At 39.7% G+C, this 23,568-nt stretch overlaps 1 protein-coding gene and 2 long non-coding RNA genes across 15 annotated transcripts in view; 2 read left to right on the forward strand and 1 right to left on the reverse strand.

Annotated features, from left to right (window-relative positions):
• The window catches only part of LOC130211498 (NACHT, LRR and PYD domains-containing protein 12-like), a 295,374-nt gene that overhangs the window by 138,482 nt on the left and 133,324 nt on the right, over positions 1-23,568 (forward strand). The window lies entirely within an intron of this gene.
• Positions 2,876-11,063, reverse strand: LOC130211505 (uncharacterized). The gene is made up of 4 exons (XR_008835083.1): positions 10,790-11,063; positions 10,605-10,705; positions 3,398-10,263; positions 2,876-2,890 (listed from the first exon to the last, which is right to left on the reverse strand). It is a non-coding gene; the product is annotated as an uncharacterized LOC130211505 (long non-coding RNA).
• LOC130211507 (uncharacterized) lies at positions 2,884-5,965 on the forward strand. The gene is made up of 2 exons (XR_008835086.1): positions 2,884-3,076; positions 5,409-5,965. It is a non-coding gene; the product is annotated as an uncharacterized LOC130211507 (long non-coding RNA).

A 23,568-nucleotide genomic window follows, 5' to 3' on the forward strand; every position in this document is an offset into this window, starting at 1 on the left:
CAGCTACAGCACCAATCACATGGTCAAGTTTGCAGGCGACACAACATTGATAGGTCTCATCACCAGGATGACGAGACCCTCTACAGGAGGAGGTCAACCTTCTGACCACGTGGTGCGGTCAACAACCTCCTGCTCAACAACAGCAAGACCAAAGGATCGTTGTTGACTTCCGGAAGAGCCACACCCATCACCCACCACTGACCATCAGCGTGCGGACATTGAGCAGGTCAGCAGCACCAAATTCCTGGGGTGGAAATCAGTGAGGACCTCTCGTGGACAGCAAACACTACATCGCTGGCAAAAGCACAGGCGCCTCTACTTCCTCCGGAAACTGAGGAAAGCAGGGAGCCCCATCATCATGTGCACACTTCTACCGCGGCACATCGAGAGCATCCTGACCAACTGCATGTCTGTGTGGGGCGGAAGCTGCACAGACCACAGCAGGAAGGCCCTGCAGCGCATAGTGAAGGCAGCTGGAAGGATGATGGGTGCCTCACTCCACCCCCGCCCATCCTTGCAGGACATATACAACACCGCCTCACCCTTGGCGACCTCGATTGTGGTGACCCTGCCACCCTCACACGGTCTCTTCAGCCTCCTGCCCTCTGGGAGATACCGGAACCTCCGGGCTCACACCACCAGGCTGTCCAACAACTTCATCCACCAGGCTGTCAGGAAGCTGAACTCTCTCCCATCCTCCCTCCGTCCTCTTTCAGACTCACATGTCTGAATGCCAACACAATTTATGTTGTCTATGTGTTTGTGTTTTACTATTATTGCACTTTTTGTTGTCTATACACTTTATGTTGTCTGTATGTTTACATGATATTTTACTATTTTTGCACTCTATGTTGCACAATTCACTTTATGTTGGACAGAAGAGAAACGCAATTTCGATCTTCTGTATGTTTGCACATATGGAAAATTGACAAATAAAACTGACTTTGACTTTGACTTTGACGTCTAGTGGTAGAATGCGACTTTTTTCTTTTCTTTTTTTTTCTTTTTTCTTTTCCCCCGAGGCAGTGCGTCGCCCCAATCGCCCTTATGGACAAGCCGCCCCTGGTGTTGAACTAGAGTCTGAACAGACAATGACTTTTTCGACCCGAACCTCCTCTACCCACTGCAGTGCTGTTAAAATGGCCAACGTCTCCACTGTATACACAGACAGATGCTCTGAGGTTCTCTTTTTAACTTCATATCTTAAGGACGGTATGGTGACTGCAAACCCAGTTCTCCCTGTATCAGGGTCTTTTGATCCGTCTGTAAATGCTGGAATAAATGATAAGTATGTCGTCTCCAGTCTATCCTCCACCATTCCTGCCATGTTATTATTGTCTTTAAATGCTTGGTCTTTGTCTAAAAAATAAAGATCAACTGACACTGAGGGAAATAGCCAGGGTGGTGTAATTGATAGCGGGATTGCAGGGGTGAATGTTATCTGATCCAATGACATATCTTTGGCTAATTTTTCACTGCTCCATGCGAAACACTCCTGTTTGGCCCGGTCTCTTTCCCAACATGGCAGAAGCACTTTTTTGCTTGGATGATTATCTCCAGAATGCCCTTGCAGGTTGGCCCAGTAATTTATAGTTAGGAGCTTGCGTCTCAAATGCAGCGGCATTTCACCCATCTCCACCTGCAGAGCAGCCACAGGGCTTGTCTTAAAAGCACCACAACACAGTCTCAGAGCTCGGGATTGAAACACTTCCAGCTTCTTTAGTGAAGTTTTTGCAGCTGATCCAAATACGACACAGCCGTAGTCAAGGACTGACCTCATCAGAGCGATATAAATATTTTTAATCGCAGCCCTGCTGGCTCCCCATTCTGACCCTGTTAGACACCTCATTACATTTAGAATCGTTTTACATTTCTTTACTATCCTCTGAATATGCTCATTCCATGTTAATTTATCATCAAGCCACACACCAAGGAACCTGAAAACTCTCACTTGTTCAATCTTTTGTCCGTACATCTTTATCTGAGCATCAACTCCTCTTTTCCTAGTAAACATGATTGTTTTAGTTTTCCCCACAGAAAATTTGAATCCCCATGAATAAGACCATCTTTCTACCACTTTCACAGCCCCTTGTACTTTACCTTTAATGTGATTTATGTTCTTCCCCCTCTTCCACAGTGCACCATCATCAGCAAATAGAGATCGGCCAATATCACCCTGGACTTGAAGGAAAACATCATTTATCATGATGGAGAACAGTATCGGACTAATGACACTACCCTGTGGTGTACCATTCTCTACCAGGTATAGTGCTGCCCCAATTCTGACTTGAATAAACCTGTTCATTAAAAAATCTTTAATCCAATTATATGTTCTCCCCCCTATTCCTATCATATTTAATTTGATCAATAACCCTTCCCTCCAAACCATATCATAAGCCTTTTCCACATCAAAGAACACAGCCATCACTGACTCCTTATTCACCTGGGCCTTCCTGATTTCTGTTTCTAAACAAATAGAATAGAATAGAATATACACTTTTATTAATCCCCAAGGGGAAATTAGTTCTCTGCATTTAACCCATCCTTAGTTATTAAGGAGCATGAAGCAACTGGGGGTTCAGTGCTTGCTCAAGGACACGACTTGCAACAACCCACAACCTGCGGTTGCAGGACTCTTACCCACTGAGCTAATTGGGTCCATAGTACCTCTACCTTTCCGAAATCCACTTTGATAAGGTGATATCATTCCCCTGGACTCCATATAAAATCCTAATCTATCTGTAATCATTCTTTCCATTATTTTACCTATATGGGATGTTAATGCTATGGGTCTGTAATTCATTGGGTTTGATGAGTCTTTACCTGGTTTCCTGATTGGGATAATCACAGCTTCTTTCCAAGACCTAGGTAGTGTCCCCACTTGCCAAACCTTATTATAAAAAAATAACAATTTCATCATTGCTATACTACCTAAATGCTTAAGCATTATATAACAAATGTCATCCTTTCCTGGTGATGTAAGTCCTCCTCTTTCTATTGCTCTTTTCAGTTCCTCTAAGGTAAATGGGGCATCACTAGGACTATTAGTATCATCTCTCTTTCCAAGAACATCGGGGTGAGCTGATTGCGTCCTTTCCCGTCCTCTCTTACCTTCTACTGTCAGGTTGTCAGAGCTGTGGATTTCCATCTCTGCCCTCTCCCCATCTGACGCTGCTGTTTCCTCCCCCCTCTTCAACACTGGATACTGCCACACTTTCCTAATTCCTCTCATGCTTCTGATCATCCCCCAAATCTCTCCCACAGGTGTTGCTCTTCCAATTCTGCTACAATAATTCTGCCAGCTTTCCATTTTTGCTTTACGAATGTTTCTACGAACCTTTGCTTGTGCTTGCTTGTATTCTATTAAATTTTGGAAATGATGCGATCTTCTGAATACCTTCAGAGCTTTGTTCCTTTCTTTTACTGCTCTCCCACACTCCTCAGTCCACCAGGGGACTGCCTTTCTTTTCATCCTTCCTTTACTTTTAGAAATTGTTTGATTCGCTGCTTCCAGTATTGTAACTGTCATTTTTGTATCAATCTCCTCAATATCTTCATTTAAGTCTATTTTATCCATTTCTTGCTCGCATATATATTTGAAAAGTTCCCATTTTGCCTTATTAAACACCCACTTACCTATCACCTCTCCCTGTTCCTTACTCCTTTGTCATGCTATTTTACACTTTATTGGAAAATGATCACTGCCCACTGACGTTTCCTCTTCTACCTCCCACTCGCATATCCCTGCTAAACTCCTAGATACAATGGTTAAGTCTAGCGCCGACATGTTCCCTGTGTGCACATCTAATCTAGTCCCTCTGCCATCGTTTAAACAAACCAAATTGTGTTCCTCTAGTAATTCTTCCATTACCTCCCCATTGAGATCTGTTCTTGCTCCACCCCATAATGTACTATGTGCATTAAAATCTCCACATACCACCACCTTGTTGCCACCTATCCTTTCAATTTGTGCCAATCTATTCACCTCAAATTTTTTACAGGAATTATAAAAAATTACAACTATGACCTCTCCTTCCCTTGCCCAGATCTCCACAGTTACATATTCAAGCTCGGTCCCTATCTTCACCTCTCTAAATGTGACGTCTTCACTAATAAATGTGGCACATCCTCCTCCCTGACCACCCTCCCTATCACACCTAACACACGCATATCCAGCTAGTCTGAAGTCCAAATTTGGTTTTAACCATGTTTCCTGTATGCATATGACATCTGGCTTACTAGGAATATCCCCAACATATTTTTTGAATTCTTGTCCATTTGCCAACAAACTCCGAGCATTCCATTGTAGAATTAACATGATGATTAATCCTGTGAGCATGATTCTTTGGTTAACTGCCCCTGTTTCCTAAACTCTTCCTGTACCGCCATCCCAGTTATTCCATGAATATTTAAGTATCTTGCTGCACTTTTTACTATTATTTCAATTTTCTCAGATCTCCCTTTTGCCTGGAATGTGCAGTTAACCACTTCTGCCATGAAAAACACAAAGTTCTCCTTATTTACTGCCATTATATTCTCATCTTCCCTTTGACTCTTAGCCGATAGTTGTTCACTTGGCTGTTGAGCCGGTTCCTTCCTTACTACATCTTCCCCCCTCTTTCCCCCCCACTTTCCCTCTGAGCCCTCTTTGCTGCTTCTGCATACGATATATTCATTTTCACTTTCAGCTGCTGCACTACCACTGCCTTCTTTCTCACTTCACACCCACCAGAGGCCACACTGTGTGCACCTCCGCAATTTGCACATTTGAGCTCTGTCCCAGCCTCACATTTCCCATAGTCATGTTCCCCTCCACATTTTCCACATCTTTGCTTCCCTTTACATGCTGCCGCAATATGGCCATACTTTTGGCATTTGAAACACCTCAAAGGTGGTGGGACATATGCTCTACTCTATACCTTAGATACCCCACAGTAACTGAGTCAGGCAACACCCTTTCTTCAAAATCTAGCAGCACTGACAAACTGTCCACCCTTTCTCCACCTCGTCTTGCCTGCAGACGTTTAATCCCTATAACTTTACCCCCTTTAATACTTGCTCTCAGTTCCTCCACGTTCTCTTCCACTGGGATACCGTATATCACGCCTCTAACAAAGGGCCCATCATTCAGCTTCTTCACGCTCTCAACCACTATATTGCACACTTTTTTCAGCTTCATTGCTTTCCCTCTCTGCCCCTCGTCCTTGCACTGGATCAACAATCCGCCATCAGCCAGCACCTTCGCCATCACAATCTCGCCAACTTTCTCCTTCAAGTCAGCGCCACCGGGCTTATTTTCCGAATGTCATTTCCGTCCTTGAATCTCACAATTATTTTGAACCCCTCCTTCTCTGCAATCCTCTCCCTCATCCTCCTGCTTTTCTCTCTCCCGTCCCCACTACTACCAGATCCTCTCCTCCTGCATCACCATCTGGTACGCTGCTGCCACTGCCAGTGACAAAGGCAGACTGCAGCGTGTCATCCGTTCTGCCGAGAAGGTGATTGGCTGCAATCTGCCATCTCTACAGGACCTGTTCGCCTCTAGGACCCTGAGGCGGGCAGGTAAGATTGTGGCCGATCCCTCCCACCCGGGTCACAAACTCTTTGAGGTCCTTCCCTCCGGCAGGAGGCTGCGGTCCATTAGGACCAAAACCTCACGCCACAAAACCAGCTTCTTCCCGGCTGCCGTTGGCCTCATGAACAAGGCCCGGACCCCCACCTGACGTGGTCACCTCCCCTCCCCCACACCTCAAGCCTGTGTTATGCACACACTACTTTGCACACTGAACATTGCACATGCACTTTTGCACTCCTGCCCTGCTTTTTTTTTTGTATTGTAGTACTTATTGTGTTTGTATGTTCTATGTTTTATGTTCATTTTATGTTCACTGTATGCACCTATACACCAGAACAAATTCCAGGTAGGTGTAAACCTACTTGGCAATAAATACAATTCTGATTCTGATTCTGATTCTGATGTTAACATTCAGTATTAGTAAGAAGAGAATGGCAGATGGAAAAAGCCTCTCAAATTGAATATATTTTCATAAACATTTAGTTTCCTTCATTTTTTTCGACAAACTAATTATGTCCCTTTATCAAAGAATGTGTTTGAGTCCACTGGCTGCTGCGGTGACGAGCCTATTTCTAGTTATAGTCAAAAAGGAAAAGTTTAATTATGTCAGTTGTGCAAGAACTGTGGTTATTTTTTTCAAACTTATAAGCAGGTTTATTTTCGACTGACATCACCTCGACACTAAATGGATGAAAAGGGCTTCTATCAGCTTTGCCACCTATAGTTCCTCAAAAGTAAAAAGTAATTTAATTCTCGTGTTTATCTAAAAAGGCATCAGCTATATACTTTCCTGAATATTTCACCTTCTAAAACTAAAAAAACACTCCTTCAGTGTTTACTGTACGCAATACAATCTATAGCACCTACAGTAACATGTTCCACTCACTCTATGGATTGGGGTCTCGGCAAAGTTAATTAAAGGTTTGTGCTTTCAAGACATTCCCTGTATGGAAAAAGCAAAGGGGTGTGCCACTTTATCACGGCCAGATGGAGGCACTGTGACCACAGAACCCAGAACCCTAGTGCTGATAAGGCCACAACATGCACATTACCACGCAGTAGGAGGACAGGCGGTAAGTTGCACATAGATAAGCAACCAGACTTTTTACATTCCCAAAAAAGAGAATATAACAAAACTAGTAAAACGATTTTTCTGTCAGGTACTGGTGTATATTTTTTTAATTATGTCCTTTTATCAGATAATGTGTTTGAGTCCACTGGCTGCTGCGGTGAGGAGCCTATTCATAGTTATAGTCAAAAAAGAAAAGTTGAATTATGTCAGTTGTCCAAGAACTGTGGTTATTTTTTTCAAACTTATAAGCAGGTTTACTTTCGACTGACATCACCTCGACACTAAATGGATGAAAAGTGCTTCTATCAGCTTTGCCACCTATAGTTCCTCAAAATTAAAAAGTAATTAAATTCTCGTTTAAAAAAATGTATGAAACTATCTGAACAGGAACTTCATCTGAACTAAAATGCAACTATGTGGATTGTTTTATATCCAAAACAAATTCACTACATGTTTCTACAAAAGCTCCCAGGCCCCTGAAAAAGTCCCCGCGGTCATATCGGTCAAAGGATGTGAACATGTTGGGTGCATTGAGATGGAGGAACTACTGACACATCTTACAACCATGTCTTACTAATATATGATATACACTTATGAACATATTTCTCCAGATAATCACATTTAATTGTGCACTATATTCTGAGAATATTCAATATGCCAACAAATTTAAAAAGTAATAAGATCATCAGTATTTCCTAAAGCTGACATATTCTATTATGTTTAGCATAATTGCAACATTGCTTCCTGGAAATTAAGAAATTTAATTGCAGGCATTTGTTGGAAAAATAGTTGTACCAACAGGTTTTTCTATTACTACCATAAAGGTGTGTGGAAAATTCAAAAGAAGCAGCAATGTGTTTTAGTCTGCAAAATTGGGAACGGTAAGAAGTCTGATACATTAAATGTAATATTCAAATAATAATAGCTGTGATGATAGTGTGATGGAAGATGTTCTATGTCAATCGGGAAAGGAGAAATAAATTCTCTGAAATCAAAGTTGTCTTTATCCGTTTAATGCTTGCAAGCGAAAAGTATCAGACGGTTACTCAGGGTAGTCTGTGGCATAAGCTTCTCAACATTTGAAAAGGCATCATATTCATTCATACACATCTGAAAGTTACACCCCTTTCACAACAAGAAATCCTGAAAACACAGTGTGGGGGTATACAGTATCTAAACTGGTCTGAACCAGTTACTGTGATTCATAGAGAAATATTTTAACATCACATTAGACAAAAAATATTCCAACTTTTCTTTAATTAATCAAGTTAAAACAGTCATTGAGAATGGAGACTTGACCTTCAACTAAGGTTGTGCTATAATCAGAAACATGAGAACAAATCTTACAATTTTCCCCGTTTATTTTGATACCCTTACTTACAGTACATGTTCAGAGAGACACTCAATCTGCTTAAAACCGTGTCATCATGTTATAAAGCATGCATGTTCCATTATGTTTTTATTTATTTACAATAACGTGCGCTTAATGAGACAGTTAAAAAATATATAAAAGGACTGGCAAAAATCCTTTTTTGAATGGCATGGTAAGATGCAGTAAAAAAAAAAAAATTATAGGACGTGCAAAGACAGTTTAGGTTTTTGTAGGAAAAACATGTCGTGGTATTGCAGGCCATGCTTTATGTATATTTTGTATCTTGGAAGTCAACATTCAATATTGTCAAACAGAATGAACCTCTTTGCTCCTCTGATAATCATTCTGAAAGGCTTTGGTCACAAGTCATGGGATAAGGCCCATTAGCTCAAAAAACTAAAAGTAATAACAACATTTTTCCTTTTTGTGAAAGAAATCAGTATAGGATATAATATTTTACAGTTCATTATATCCATTCCTTTGTTGTCTTTTCGACCGATATAGTGAAGCAATGTCATGGAAATGAGCAAGAATATAACATTTAAAATTGTAATGATATAAAAAAATAACTAAAATCTCAAACAAAAAATGGTAAAGGGATACAATATATAATAATAATAATAATAATAATAACTTTATTTATATAGCACCTTTAAAAACAATGTTTACAAAGTGCTCCACAAAGAGTCAAAGCCAAACAATTGGAACAGCAAGAAACCAATATTACATTTACAAGTATATTAAAAATTAAAAATTAAATGGATCACTCAAAAGCTGCTCTATAAAAATGTGTTTTAAGAAGTGATTTAAAAGAGTTTACTGATTCTGCGAGCCTTATCCCCTCCGGTAGGTCGTTCCAAAGTCGAGGGGCTCTAACAGCAAAAGCACGGTCACCCTTTGATTTAAGCCTCGACTCCGGAACGGCCAGAAGGGCCCCACCGGAGGATCTAAGGCTGCGTGCTGGCTCATAAGGGGCTAACATCTCAATGATGTAGCTTGGAGCCAGACCTAGACGTGCTTTAAAAGTGATCAGCAAAATCTTAAAATCAATTCTAAAACGAACAGGGAGCCAGTGGAGAGAGGACATAATATGAAAAGAAAATTTCCCTTAAAAATTGTACGACAGCCTTATTTTTTAATATACTTACTGTTGCTGTCACTTTCCGTAAAATAGTTACTGTGTATAATAGACATGTCACATTAGGAAAAAGACAAAATAATACAATTAATTATGGCTGCTTTCCATTGCTGCTCTGGTTTCAGGGTCCTTGTCACGGCTTACTGGAAACCGAGGCATTGCTAATGATATTAATAACACATGTGCTTTTTCTTCTATTATAAGTCAGACAATGTAATGTGTGAAAAATACCTATTAGACTTTCTTTCTGTTCGGTCTTTTTGCCAAGTTCTTCCTATGGGCCATGGGCTAGACACCACTACGATTAGAAAGTATAACATCTGAAGTGTCTGTGTTTTTTCCATCGCTGACTGCTTAAAGTCTTTCTGCCATTTTGATTTAAACTTCACTTCAGGTCCCCGGGTTGAGACTCTTGAACAGGGACACCCAGATCAGCATCAGGCAGGGATGGATTAACCAACGGGCCTACCGGGCCCAGGCCCAGGGGCCCATGAGCTCAGGGGGCCCCTAAGCCAGAGCCTCTGCGTGAAGTCGCTTTTATTAACTTTGTATTGATATGACACGATGCGCCATAGCCGGTATATGCTAGGCTTAAGTCATTCATGTCATTCACAGGGCCCCAAAAGTCCTACTGAAAAACTAAAGAATAGCCTAAACATTCACTTTGAAGATGTCACAAGAAAGAAACCATCATGATACGGTATCATGATGGTTTCTTTCTACATATACATGTAATCGTTACAACTTGTAACGATTACAAAAGTTATTCGTTTAATTCATATAACCGAAGTCCCTGCTATCATAGAATTCGATATTATGTTGTCTGCTCAGCTCCGGTATCGTTGTTCCATACGGACTGTTCGCGATGTTTTGTTTTTTTTGCGGGGGGGGGGCTTGACACGTCCAGGCACCGGGGCCTGTGGTTTCTTGATCCGTCCATGGCATCAGGGCATATTGGCAGCTTTGTAAAGCTGATGTCTTCTCTTTGAAACATTTCCTTCAAGGGGCTCTCTGAATTCCACCCTTTGGTCTTGGCAAACTTGAAAACACATCCAAAGAGATCAGGAAATAGCGCCAACACGTCAACTTGAGCGGCCTCCACGGCACTGAAAACAACAAATAAAATGTTATATTTCATTTGGGTATATTTTCTAATCGAATGTAGTGCAATAATATTACTTTTCGAATGTGACTGCAAGTGCATACTTGGCTTGTTTATTTGAAAACTGTTATTTAGGGTGGTTTTAGGTGCATAGTATCATCAAGCAGTGCAATGGCATGTGAAGAAAATTACATTATTTTATAAGACTTTTGTTAATATGTACTTTTTAGAATTTTAAAAAGACTGACAAACAAAACTCTGAAGAAAATAATAATAATATATAACTCAGTGTCAGAGTTGATGGATTATGAAGAACAGATTTATAGAGCGTCACTTTTCACTCACTGGTGGTCATCGAGGTTCCGTATGAAGCGCAGTAATCCCAGTGTGTTGTCAGGGTAGGCTTTGTTCTTGGCGTCCATCTTATTGACCAACTCGGAGGAAAACTGCAACAACGGCAAACATCAAATCATGTAGTCATACATTTAATTCAGGAATACAAAAGGTTACATTTGTTATGTTGTAGTTACTTTTGTTTTCCACTGTTTGAAGGATCCCTCTGGGGCCCATTTGTCCAATGAACAAAGGAGTTCCTGGTCAGCCGTTCGAGACTTTTTCGCTTCATCCTTGTTGCCAATCCCTACGAGGTATTGAACTCTCCTGAAAAAATGTTTAGTTCAGGATATATGAATTGGAAAATGAACATAACTTCTGACGATACTGGGTGCAGTTCATCACTGTCTCGACAACTTCACAACTATACAGAATTTATTTTAAAGTGAGATGTAAGCTACACGCATTAGCATGGATACATCTATATTTACTTCTCAACCAAATTACCTGTTAGCTTCAATATTATGCAATGAGATTAAAGAGTTTAAAGAGGCAACACCTAGAGACAGAGGTTGCTCCCTTGATTGTCTGCTCTCCACTACAGCTTATTGGTTTTGTTTGTTGTGTTATTCTTTAATAAAATTATTTTTTTTAACTCGCCTGGTCTCCCATCCAGAGCCGGGTTGTAACACTACAAAGGTCATTAAAGTGATTGAAAGTAGAGTAAGGATACAGATATTTATAGAGCATTTATATGTGTTCTGGTATACTACCATTATTATAAAAAGCTAAATAAAAAGTGGTATATTAATTTTCTAGATTAATTCAAATGTATATATAAACAATAGATATATTTTACTTAATTATTTTACACATGTAACCAAGGCAAAGTAAAGAAGCTACTTGGGCCTCAAGTGTAGACAACGCTGGGGTTAGAATCATTAGGACAACTAAATAAAAAGGTTCCCTACAGAGTGGTAACCATAAAGAGATGAGGGAGTGCCACCAGCTCACCCTGTTTATCTAGTAGGAGCATACAAAAGAAGGGAACGGTTTTATGGGCTGAGGTCTGATGACACGCCAACAACATTCCCTGAACCATCCAGTTTATAGCTCGTCGTGTATGAATCCATACCTTCCTTCTGGTAAACTCAAACCGCCGCCGTAAAAATAATTCATCCAGGTCAAAAATAGGCAAAACTGAGTTGTGTTTTTAAAAAGTGTTCATGGCGGCGAGCTTTAAAACATATACCTTCCAGGAGGAAAACCTGTTTCTTATTAATTGTTGCAGCTTTAGGAACCCAGTGGCCTTTTGTTGAGGCAATGATGAAACACTTCTTACAATCATACTTTTACACATTTATTTTGATTTACAGAATATTTTGAGAGTAACATTCAATATGCTTGAAATTAAATTATACAAAAGAATCTGCATGTTTTTAAAGCTTGCATATTAAATTATATACATATTTGCAATACCATTCACTTAATGAGTAGAAGTACTTTTAGACTTTTGACAGCTGAGCAATGTCCGATATGTCGGTGCTCTCATCCACAGCAAGGGAGTATGCGATGAAATCTTTTCCTTTTCCCACAAGCTGTTGTTTAAGATTAGTGGAAAGCTGGTTTACACGGTCAGCAACTGTGTTTCTGCTCAGACTCACATTTGAAAATAGCTGCCTTTGTTCTGGGCACACAACGTCACAAACTTTGAGCATACAGTTCTTTACAAAGTCTCCCTCGGTAAATGGCCTGGCTGATTTTGCGACCTCTTCAGCCACAATAAAACTGGCCTTGACTGCAGCCTCGCTTTGTGATTTGGCTTTTGTGAACATAGCCTGCTGGGACTTAAGATTTCTTTTTAACTCTGCTACCTTCTGTAGCCTTTGTTCTGTGTTCATATTCTTGTATTTGTCTTTCTGTGCGTCTGTGTGTTTCGTTGATGTTTCATAGTGCCTTCTTAAGTTATATTCTTTCATAACAGACATGCTGTCTCCACACACAAGACACACAGGCTTTCCTTTTACTTCGGTGAACATGTATTCTGCCTCCCACCTGTCTTGAAACCCCCTGTTTTCAGCGTCTACCTTTCTTTTTGCCATTTTGGGGGAGAGGGAGATGACAATTGAAGGCGATGTTCAGGCCTCCACTGTGACTCTGCTGCTGCTGCTCATGAAGTGAAGAGAAGACGCGGGATCGCGCTCGCTCACGGGCACTCGGTACGCGCCAATGCACTCGCAGTGCATCTTGGGACTTGTAGTATTATGGTGCTGCGGACACATAATACTGCGGGCCGGTTTTAATAGTAATTAGATATCATCCCGCGGGCCAGAGAGAACTAATTCACGGGCCGGATCTGGCCCGCGGGCCTTGACTTTGACACATGTGATCTAACCTAAATAAATCTAATAAATGAAAGTATTCATACATTTTGTGTTACACCCATTAAATATAAATATCTATTTTTGTAATTGATTTATTTAAATGTATCAAACAATATTTAAATGTGCCACCTCTAAGAAGGGCTTGAATCGTTTTTGTGAGTGTAACTTAAATAAATCTAATAAATGAAAGTATTCATACATTTTGTCTTACACCCATTAAATATAAATATCTATTTTTGTAATTGATTTATTTAAATGTATCAAACAATATTTAAATGTGTCACCTCTAAGAAGGGCTTGAATCGTTTTTGTGAGTGTAACCTAAATAAATCTAATAAATGAAAGTATTCCTACATTTTGTGTTACACCCATTCAATATAAATATCTTCGTTTTGTAATTGATTTATTTAAATGTATCAAACAATATTTAAATGTGTCACCTCTAAGAAGGGCGTCAATCGTTTTTTTAGTGTGTCTTGTTGAGCTGATAAACCCATATTCTGAATCATTAGTCCCACATCCAACAATGAGGCACAGCACCATAATCACAAGGCACACCGCTTTGAACTGAAATTGTGTCTCCTTCAGGATATAATGGTAATTTCTAAGGGAAGAGCGGCATACAAATAAGCAAAACAATGCCGTGGTGGGACCCCAACATGGCCGCCAGAGTTTGTTGTGGTCACGTGAGTGAATACGCTCTATACTGTAAATCAAAATAAATATGTAAAAGTATGATTGTAAGAAGTGTTTCATCATTGCTTCAACAAAAGGCCACTGGGTTCCTAAAGCTGCAACAAGTAATAAGTAACAGGCTTTCCTCCTGGAAGGTATATGTTTTAAAGCTCGCCGTCATGAACACTTTTAAAACATAACTTAGTTTTGCCTCTTTTGACCTGGATGAATTATTTTACGGCGGTTTGAGTTTACCAGAAGGAAGGCATGGATTCATACACGACGAGCTATAAACTGGATGGTTCAGGCCAGGGAATGTTGTTTGAGTGTCATCAGACCTCAGCCCATAAAACCGTTCCCTTCTTTTGTATGCCCCTACTAGATAAACAGGGTGAGCTGGTGGCGCCCTCATCTGCTCTGATCCTCACCAATGACTGTCTTTTATAATAAAATTAGAAAAGTTAGTGCAAACTTGCAAAAGTGCAAAACAGTTGCATTAATTTCTTAGGCAACATTTCCCTGGGTCCATTCAACTGGAGAAAAATAATAATAATTCCCTTCAAAGAAATATCAAGTCCAAGTCCTTTCTGCTCACTTGTCTGAGGCTGAGCCCGATACTTGGTGTCTCATCTTGAGTACAAGTTCATTAATGTTTGGGGTCAGGCTCTGAGCTGAGGAAATCCTCAGGATTGACTTCAGGTGTTCATCAGTAAGACGACTCTATGTGATGTTTTGTTTAGTTTCATCAACGAAAACAGTTGTTCACACAGGTATGTGCTGCCAAACATAGACAGCATGTGAGCAACTTGGGTGCGCAGCTCAGGCATTGTGTCGTGGATGATACGGGCAAACTCAGCAGTGCCCACGGACTCATATTTTGCCTTCAGTGTGTCATTACACTGGAGCTCAATCAGCTCCATTTGGAGATTTGCTGGTGCACTTTCCACGTCAACTGCAAATGGATTGCTGAGTAGTTGAAACCTGCTTTTGGGCTTCAAAGTCGAAAATCTCCGCCTGAAGTCGGCAGCAAGTATGCCGAGTTTGTCAGCAAACTCTGTACTGGAACACGACAGTAGGCTCACTGGGCTCAGTAGGCTGTTTAGAGACCAGCTCGTGCATGGTCTTGCAACACGAAACATGGTCAAAGTTATTTTTTCGCATCTGCGTTTCCCACAGGCTCAGCTTGGTTTTAAACGCCCTCACAGTAGAATACATGTCAGAGATGACATGGCCCCGCCCCTGCAGCAGCAGGTTCAGTTCATTCAGATGGCCAGCGATGTCACAGAAATGCGACTTCACACAGGAACTTTTTATCACGGAGCTCTGTAGTGTCTTTCCCTTTGCTTTCCATGAACAGACAGATATCCTCACGCAGCTCGAAGCACCTTTTCAACACCTTTCCCTTGCTTAGCCACCGCACCTCTGTGTGATAGGGCAGGTCACCATAGTCTGAATTTAACTCCTCCAGAAACGTCTTGAACTGGCGGTGATTTAAACCTTTGCTCTAATGAAGTTAACTGCTCGTGTTATGGTGCTCATAACATGTTCCATTTTCAAAGCTTTGCCACACAACGACTCCTGGTGTATGATGCAGTGACAAGATATCAGCTCACCCGTGCCGTCTTTCTCCTTTTTTCTCTCCCGAATCCTTGCCACCAAGCCACTTTTATGACCCCACATTGCGGGCGCTCCGTCTGTTGTTAGTGCCACAAGTTTGTCCCAAGGCAGCTCCATGTCATTTACACACCCGGATACACCTGTTCATACAGATCCTTTCCTGTAGTTGTGCCATGCATCGGACATAATCCCAAAAACTCTTCTGTCACGCACAGGCAGTCCACTCCACGGATGAAAATTGACAGCTGAGCAATGTCCGATATGTCGGTGCTCATCCACAGCAAGGGAGTATGCGATGAAATCTTTCCTTTTCCCACAAGCTGTTGTTTAAGATTAGTGGAAAGCTGGTTTACGGTCAGCAACTGTGTTTCTGCTCAGACTCACATTTGAAAATAGCTGCCTTTGTTCTGGGCACACAACGTCACAAACTTTGAGCATACAGTTCTTTACAAAGTCTCCCTCGGTAAATGGCCGGGCTGATTTTGCGACCTCTTCAGCCACAATAAAACTGGCCTTGACTGCAGCCTCGCTTTGTGATTTGGCTTTTGTGAACATAGCCTGCTGGGACTTAAGATTTCTTTTAACTCTGCTACCTTCTGTAGCCTTTGTTCTGTGTTCATATTCTTGTATTTGTCTTTCTGTGCGTCTGTGTGTTTCGTTGATGTTTCATAGTGCCTTCTTAAGTTATATTCTTTCATAACAGACACGCTGTCTCCACACACAAGACACACAGGCTTTCCTTTACTTGGTGAACATGTATTCTGCCTCCCACCTGTCTTGAAACCCCTGTTTTCAGCGTCTACCTTTCTTTTGCCATTTTGGGGAGAGGAGATGACAATTGAAGGCGATGTTCAGGCCTCCACTGTGACTCTGCTGCTGCTGCTCATGAAGTGAAGAGAAGACGGGATCGCGCCCGCTCACGGGCACTCGGTACGCGCCAATGCACTCGCAGTGCATCTTGGGACTTGTAGTATTATGGTGCTGCGGACACATAATACTGCGGGCCGGTTTTAATAGTAATTAGATATCATCCCGCGGGCCAGAGAGAACTAATTCACGGGCCGGATCTGGCCCGCGGGCCTTGACTTTGACACATGTGATCTAACCTAAATAAATCTAATAAATGAAAGTATTCATACATTTTGTGTTACACCCATTAAATATAAATATCTATTTTTGTAATTGATTTATTTAAATGTATCAAACAATATTTAAATGTGCCACCTCTAAGAAGGGCTTGAATCGTTTTTGTGAGTGTAACTAAATAAATCTAATAAATGAAAGTATTCATACATTTTGTCTTACACCCATTAAATATAAATATCTATTTTTGTAATTGATTTATTTAAATGTATCAAACAATATTTAAATGTGTCACCTCTAAGAAGGGCTTGAATCGTTTTTGTGAGTGTAACCTAAATAAATCTAATAAATGAAAGTATTCCTACATTTTGTGTTACACCCATTCAATATAAATATCTTCGTTTTGTAATTGATTTATTTAAATGTATCAAACAATATTTAAATGTGTCACCTCTAAGAAGGGCGTCAATCGTTTTTTTAGTGTGTCTTGTTGAGCTGATAAACCCATATTCTGAATCATTAGTCCCACATCCAACAATGAGGCACAGCACCATAATCACAAGGCACACCGCTTTGAACTGAAATCGTGTCTCCTTCAGGATATAATGGTAATTTCTAAGGGAAGAGCGGCATACAAACAAGCAAAACAATGCCGTGGTGGGACCCCAACATGGCCGCCAGAGTTTGTTGTGGTCACGTGAGTGAATACGCTCTATACTGTAAATCGAAATAAATGTGTAAAAGTATGATTGTATGAAGTGTTTAATCATTGCTTCAACAAAAGGCCACTGGGTTCCTAAAGCTGCAACAATTAATAAGTAACAGGCTTTCCTCCTGGAAGGTATATGTTTTAAAGCTCGCCGTCATGAACACTTTTTAAAAACGCAACTTAGTTTTGCCTCTTTTTGACCTGGATGAATTATTTTTACGGCGGCGGTTTGAGTTTACCAGAAGGAAGGTAGGGATTCATACACGACGAGCTATAAACTGGATGGTTCAGGGAATGTTGTTGGCGTGTCATCAGACCTCAGCCCATAAAACCGTTCCCTTCTTTTGTATGCTCCTACTAGATAAACAGGGTGAGCTGGTGGCGCTCCCTCATCTCTCTATGCACTCAAAGAAATGACTCATTGGATGAGCTCAATTAAATTGTTGGCAGGTTTTCCATCCAATAATTATATGCAACTCCAACTCAAATTTAGCACATCAGTGCAATACAATGTAATTAAGTTCATCCAACTCATTTGTATCAAATACATCTAAAATAAAATAACGATATTCATTAAATTAAATTAATTTGTGTTTGTCCAACTCAAAATATAAACTAACTAACTAAGAAAATATGCAAAGTCCACACAGAAGGAAAGCCCCAACTGGGAATTGAACCCACAGACCTCTGGCTTTGAGGCGACAGTGCTAGCCACTACACCACCATGCAGCTCTGAAAGTGTCTTCACTTTAAACAACTGATTTCAGCTACGACAGCAAAGGGTAACTCAATGAAACACATTTATTTGAGTTGATATGCACACCATCTAACCTAAATAAATCTAATAAATGAAAGAATTCATGCCATGCTGTGTTCCAATCATTAAATATAAATATCTATTTGCAATTGATTTGTTTAAATGTATCAAACAATACGAACAGTCAGCCTAGAAGAAGGGCTTGAATCGTTTTTGTGGGTGTAACCTAAATAAACTAACAAAATGAGCATTCACATATTGAAGTTGTAAGTCAAGGATCAGTCATGCATGCTGCTTTGACATGTGATCAATATAACGCATGCCAGGCCCAAACCAGCCTAGTTGGTGCTGTTGCTGTGATTAGACAACCGCACCCAGTATCGCCAGAATAGTGTTCATTTCCACCATATATCCTGAACTAAACATTTTTTTCAGGAGACTTTCACCGTAGGGATTCTCATATGATGAAGTCAAAAAGGTCGAACGGTTGACCAGGAACTCCTTTGTTCATTGGACAAATGGGCCCCAGAGGATCCTCTTCTTCAAACAGTGGGAAAACAAAGTGCACCACATACAACAAAATGCAACCTTTGTATTTCTGAATTGAATGTAATGACTACATGATTTGATGTTTGTCACAGCAGAAGCTTTCTCCGAAGTTATCAACAAGATGGACGCCAAGAACAAAGCCTACCTTGACAACACACTGGGATTACTGCCCATACGGAACCTCGATGACCACCGGTGAGTGAAAAGTGACGTTTATAAATCTGTTCTTTCAATCCATCAATTCCAGACACTGAGTTATATATTATTATTATTTTCTTTCAGAGTTTTGTTTGTCAGTCTTTTAAAATTCTAAAAGTATACTAGTCAAAACACAAGTCTTATAGAATAATGTAATTTTCTTCAGTTACGCCATTGCACCAGTCGGAAGCCGGATACTATGCACCTAAACCACCCTTAAATAACATTAAACAAATGTCAAGTATGCACTCATAGTTACATTCTAAAGTAATACACAGTCACATTCGGACAGGAAAATATACCCAAACAAATATAATGAGCCATTGGTTATTTCAGCGCCGTGGAGGCCGCCGTTGACGTGGTTGGCGCTTATTTCCGATCTCTTTGGATGTGTTTCAAGTTTGCCAAGACCAAAGAGTGGAATTGTGAGATCCCTGAAGGAGTCAAGTTTCAAAGAGAAGATATCGCACCGCTCTCCAAAGCTGACAATACGCCTCTGATGCTGATCTGGGTGTCCCTGTTCAAGAGTCCCCAACCGGGGACCCGAAGTGAAGTTTAAATCAAATGCAGAAAGACCTTAAGCAGTCAGCGATGGAAAACACAGACACTTCTCCATAAGCAGACTTTCTAATCGCTAGGTGTCTGTTTCCATGGCCTATGTAGAACTTGGGCAAAAAAGACCCAATGAAGAAAGTCTACGGGTATTTTTCACACAACACATTATCTGACTTATAGAAGAAAAATGCTTAATGTGTTATTAATATCATTAGGCAATGCCTCTGCTCTGTAAGCTGCAGACAAAGGACCCTGGAAACCAGAGCAGCAATGAAAAGCATTACACTAATTTTATTATTTTGTCTTTTCCTCTAATGTGATATGTCTGTTAAACATAGTAACTATTTCATAGAAAGTGATTGGCAACAGTAAGTATATAAAAATAAGGCTGTCGTATTGAATTCTTCCTAATTGACATTTTCCTTTTCATATTATGTCATATATTGTATCCCTTTACCAATATCCCACGGAACTTACTTGATTCCGTTCTTTTCAGATGGTTAAGGTGTTACTTCACAAAATACCTAACCACTAATGTTTGATTCTTTGTTTGAGATTTTACTGTTATTTTTTCTATCATATTACAATTTTAAAATGTTATATTCTTGCTCATTTCTGTGGTGTATAAATGTTTCAAATTGGTGCTTCCAAAACATATATACATAGGTGCATTAAACTTCATACTTGTCTTATATTAGGCTTAAATTACATCTATAAAGATGGATTGAGAGGCACACAAAGCTCTCTCCTCAGGACAAGGGTCACACCCAGACAGAGATAGACCCAGCGCCTTGGTGTACAAATGTTATATTCTTTGCTCATTTCCATGATATATGTTTCACTATATCGGCCATTTAAAAGATTGGTATCAGCGAATGGATATAACAATCCTAAAAATATTATATCCTATACTGATTTCTTTTCACAAAAGGAAAATGTTTGTTATTACTTTAGTTTTTGAGCTAATGGGCCTTATCCCACGACTTGTGACCAAAGCCTTCAGAATGATTATCAGAGGAGTAAAGAGGTTCATTCTGTTTGGTCAATATTGAAAGTTGACTCCAAGATACAAAATATACATAGCATGGCCTGCAATACCATTCTCCATGTTTTTCCCACAAAACCTAAACTGTCTTTGCATCGCCCTATAATCTTTTTTTTTTACCGCACTACTATGCCATCTTAAAAAGGATTTACAGTCCTTTATATATTTTTAACTGTTCTATTAAGCGCACGTTATTGTAAATAAATGAAAACATACGAAACATGTATACTTTTATAACATGACATCGTTTTAAGCAGATTGAGGTCTCTGAACATGCACTGCTAAGTGGTATCAAAATAACGGGAATGTAAGATTTGGTTCATGATGTTTCTGGATTATAGCACAACCTAGTTGAAGGTCGTGTTCCATTCTCAATTACTGTTTTAACTTACTAATTAAAGAATAGTTGGGAATATGTTTTGTCAATGTGATGTTAAATATTTCTCTTTTTGAACTGTTGCAACTGATCAGACCAGTTTAGATACTGTATACCCCACACCGTGCTTGTGATTTCTTGTTGTGAAAGGGGGTAACTTTCAGTTGTGTAAGGAATGAATGATGCCTTTTCAAATGCTGAGAAGTTTTATGCCACAGACTACCCTGAGTAACTGTCTGATACTTTTCGCTGCAAGCATTGGAAACGATAAAGGACAACTTTGATTTCAGAGAATTTGCCTTTCTTTCCCGATTGACATAGAAAATCTTCATCACACTATCATCACAGCTATTGTTATTTGAATATCATATTAAATGTAATTGTGACTTCTGTCTTTCTTCCCACTTGGTAGTATAGCAGACCAAAACAACACATAGCTGCTCTTTTGAATGCCTTTTCCACACCTTATGGTAGAAATAGAAAACCTGTTACACAACTATTTTTCCAATAAAATGCCTGCAAATTCTTAATTTGTGAAGCAATGTTGCAATTATGCTAAACATAATAGAATGTCATTAGGAAATACTGTTGATGATCTTATTACTTTTAAATTTGTTATATATTGACATTATTTCAGAATATAGTACAATTAAAATGATTATCCAGGAGAATATGCTCATAAATACATCATATATTAGTAAGACATGGTTAAGATGTGTCAGTAGTTCCTCCATCTCAATGCACCCAACATGTTAACATCCTTTGACCGAGCATGACCGCAGGGGACTTTTCAGGGCCTGGGAGCTATTGTAGTAGAACATGTAGTGAATTTGTTCTGGATATAAAAATCCACATAGTTGCATTTAGTTCAGATGAAGTTCCTGTTCAGAGGTTTCATACATTTTTTAAAAAATGAATTAAATTACTTTACTTTTGAGGAACTATAGGTGGTGTTGATAGAAGCACTTTTCATCCATTTAGTAAATGAGGTGATGTTGTGGCCTAAAGTAAACCTGCCATAAGCTTGAAAACAACTAAGCAGTTCTGGACAACTGACATAATTCAACTTTTCTTTGACTATAACTAGAAATAGGCTCCTCACCGCAGCAGCCAGTGGACTCCAAACATTTCGACAAGGACAAAATTAGTTTGTGGAAAATGAAGGAAACCAATGTTTATAAATATATTCAATTTGAGAGTGCTTTTTTCCATCTGCCCTTCTCTTCTGCACTTCTACAATGAATGTTAAAAGTAAGGCACATACAACCTGTTACGCATAAAAACCAATTTACAATAAAGTAAATAGCTTACAGAGCATGACATTCAAAAGAGGGTAATGGCTAAATTTGTATGAACCTAATAAACTCAAAGCTCAGTGCATTTACTCATTATGAATGGTATTGCAACAGCAGAGACCAATGCGCAAGTTTTAAAAACATGCAGATTTCTTTTTGTATAATTTAATTTCATAATAGTCATACTCAAAAATATACTGCAAATCAAAAAAATAAATGTGTAAAAGTATGATTGGTAAGAAGTGGTTTTCATCATTGCCCCAACAAAAGGCCACTGGGTTCCTAAAAGCTAAACAATTAATGGGTAGTCAGGCTTTCCTCCTCCTGAAGGTACATGTTTTAGCCTGCCGTCATGAACACTCTTTTTAAACCCAGTTTTGGTTTCTTTTGACTCATGATGAAATATTTTTGTCGGCGCGGTTTGAGTTTTTACTGTGAAGGAAGGCATGGATTCATACACCTACGAGCTATAAACTGATGGTTCAGGGAATGTTGCCTATGTCAACAGACCTCAGCCCATAAACTGCCTCCCTTTCTTGTATGCTCCTACTAGATAAACAGGGTGAGCCAGAGCCCTCATCTCTTTATGATTGTGTTACCACTCTGTAGGGAACCTTTTTATTTAGTTGTCCTAATGATTCTAACCCCTGCTTTGTCTCCAAGACTGAGGTCTATAAGTAGCTTTCTTTACTTCACTATTACATGTGTAATAAAATATATTTAATTAAAGAATTATAACACAACTAACAAAACCAATAAGCTGTAGTGGAGAGCAGACAATCAAGGCCGGGAGCAACCTCTGTCTCGAGGTGTTGCCTTTTTAAACTCTTTTGGACTTTGGTGACTTGAAAACCAGAGAACTTTCAGAGAAAGCTTTCTCATAAAAAAGAGAATAAATAAGAAACAAAACCGAGAGAGGCCTAACCCATTTCCTCCTGTTGAAACCCATCCCATCTCTCCCAGCAAGTCTCTTCAACCCTGTAGCTGCTCGCGGGTGAGCGACACAGAAAGGCAGAAGCAGGACCTCTCAGAGTTTCAGAGTACAGACAGAAGAACAGGGAAACATCATTGCACAAGTTATATTTTCATCGCTTGAATTCTTCTTCAGCGGACACACTCTAATACTACATTGTAAGTACATGTTCATAAAATTGTGTGAGAGGGTTAATGCTGTTTACTTGAATAAAGTTCATGGCAAGTATGGGACAGCTAAGGGGTCCTCTCGCACAGTACACACCAGAGAGTATATTCAAATTAAATTTTATATACATACCTTGATGTTCGTGGATATTATTTGTTCTAAGTTATCAGTACTTTCCACATTTGCCTCTTTATTATTATTTTTACTATTTTTCTTTTCTTTTTCCCAGTTCCAGCTTTTGTTGTTGCTTGTACGACATTTTATGTTCTTGATCCATGTGTGTGTACTTTGTGTGCCTGTAGCTTGGGAGGAATGGGTTAAGGGTCTGGCGGTCAACCAACCTCATCTTCAGAGGAGCCACAGACCCGGTCTTGGACTAGTCCCATCTGTGACTTTTGTTGTTGTTGTTAATGCCTGTCACTATGTGCACGTTATGTACCTAAGGAAATAACACCATTTCTTACTTTCATTTACTTGGAAGAAAGTTAAAAACACTCGATATTTGTATTATAGTTGACCGAAACAGTCGATCTCGATGTATTTCAGTTTAGCATGAACTGCTTCTAACCCATCCACCCTGGATGTGCTTTTG

The sequence above is a fragment of the Pseudoliparis swirei genome, chromosome 21, assembly GCF_029220125.1.
Source record: "Pseudoliparis swirei isolate HS2019 ecotype Mariana Trench chromosome 21, NWPU_hadal_v1, whole genome shotgun sequence".
NCBI classification, from domain to species: domain Eukaryota; kingdom Metazoa; phylum Chordata; class Actinopteri; order Perciformes; family Liparidae; genus Pseudoliparis; species Pseudoliparis swirei.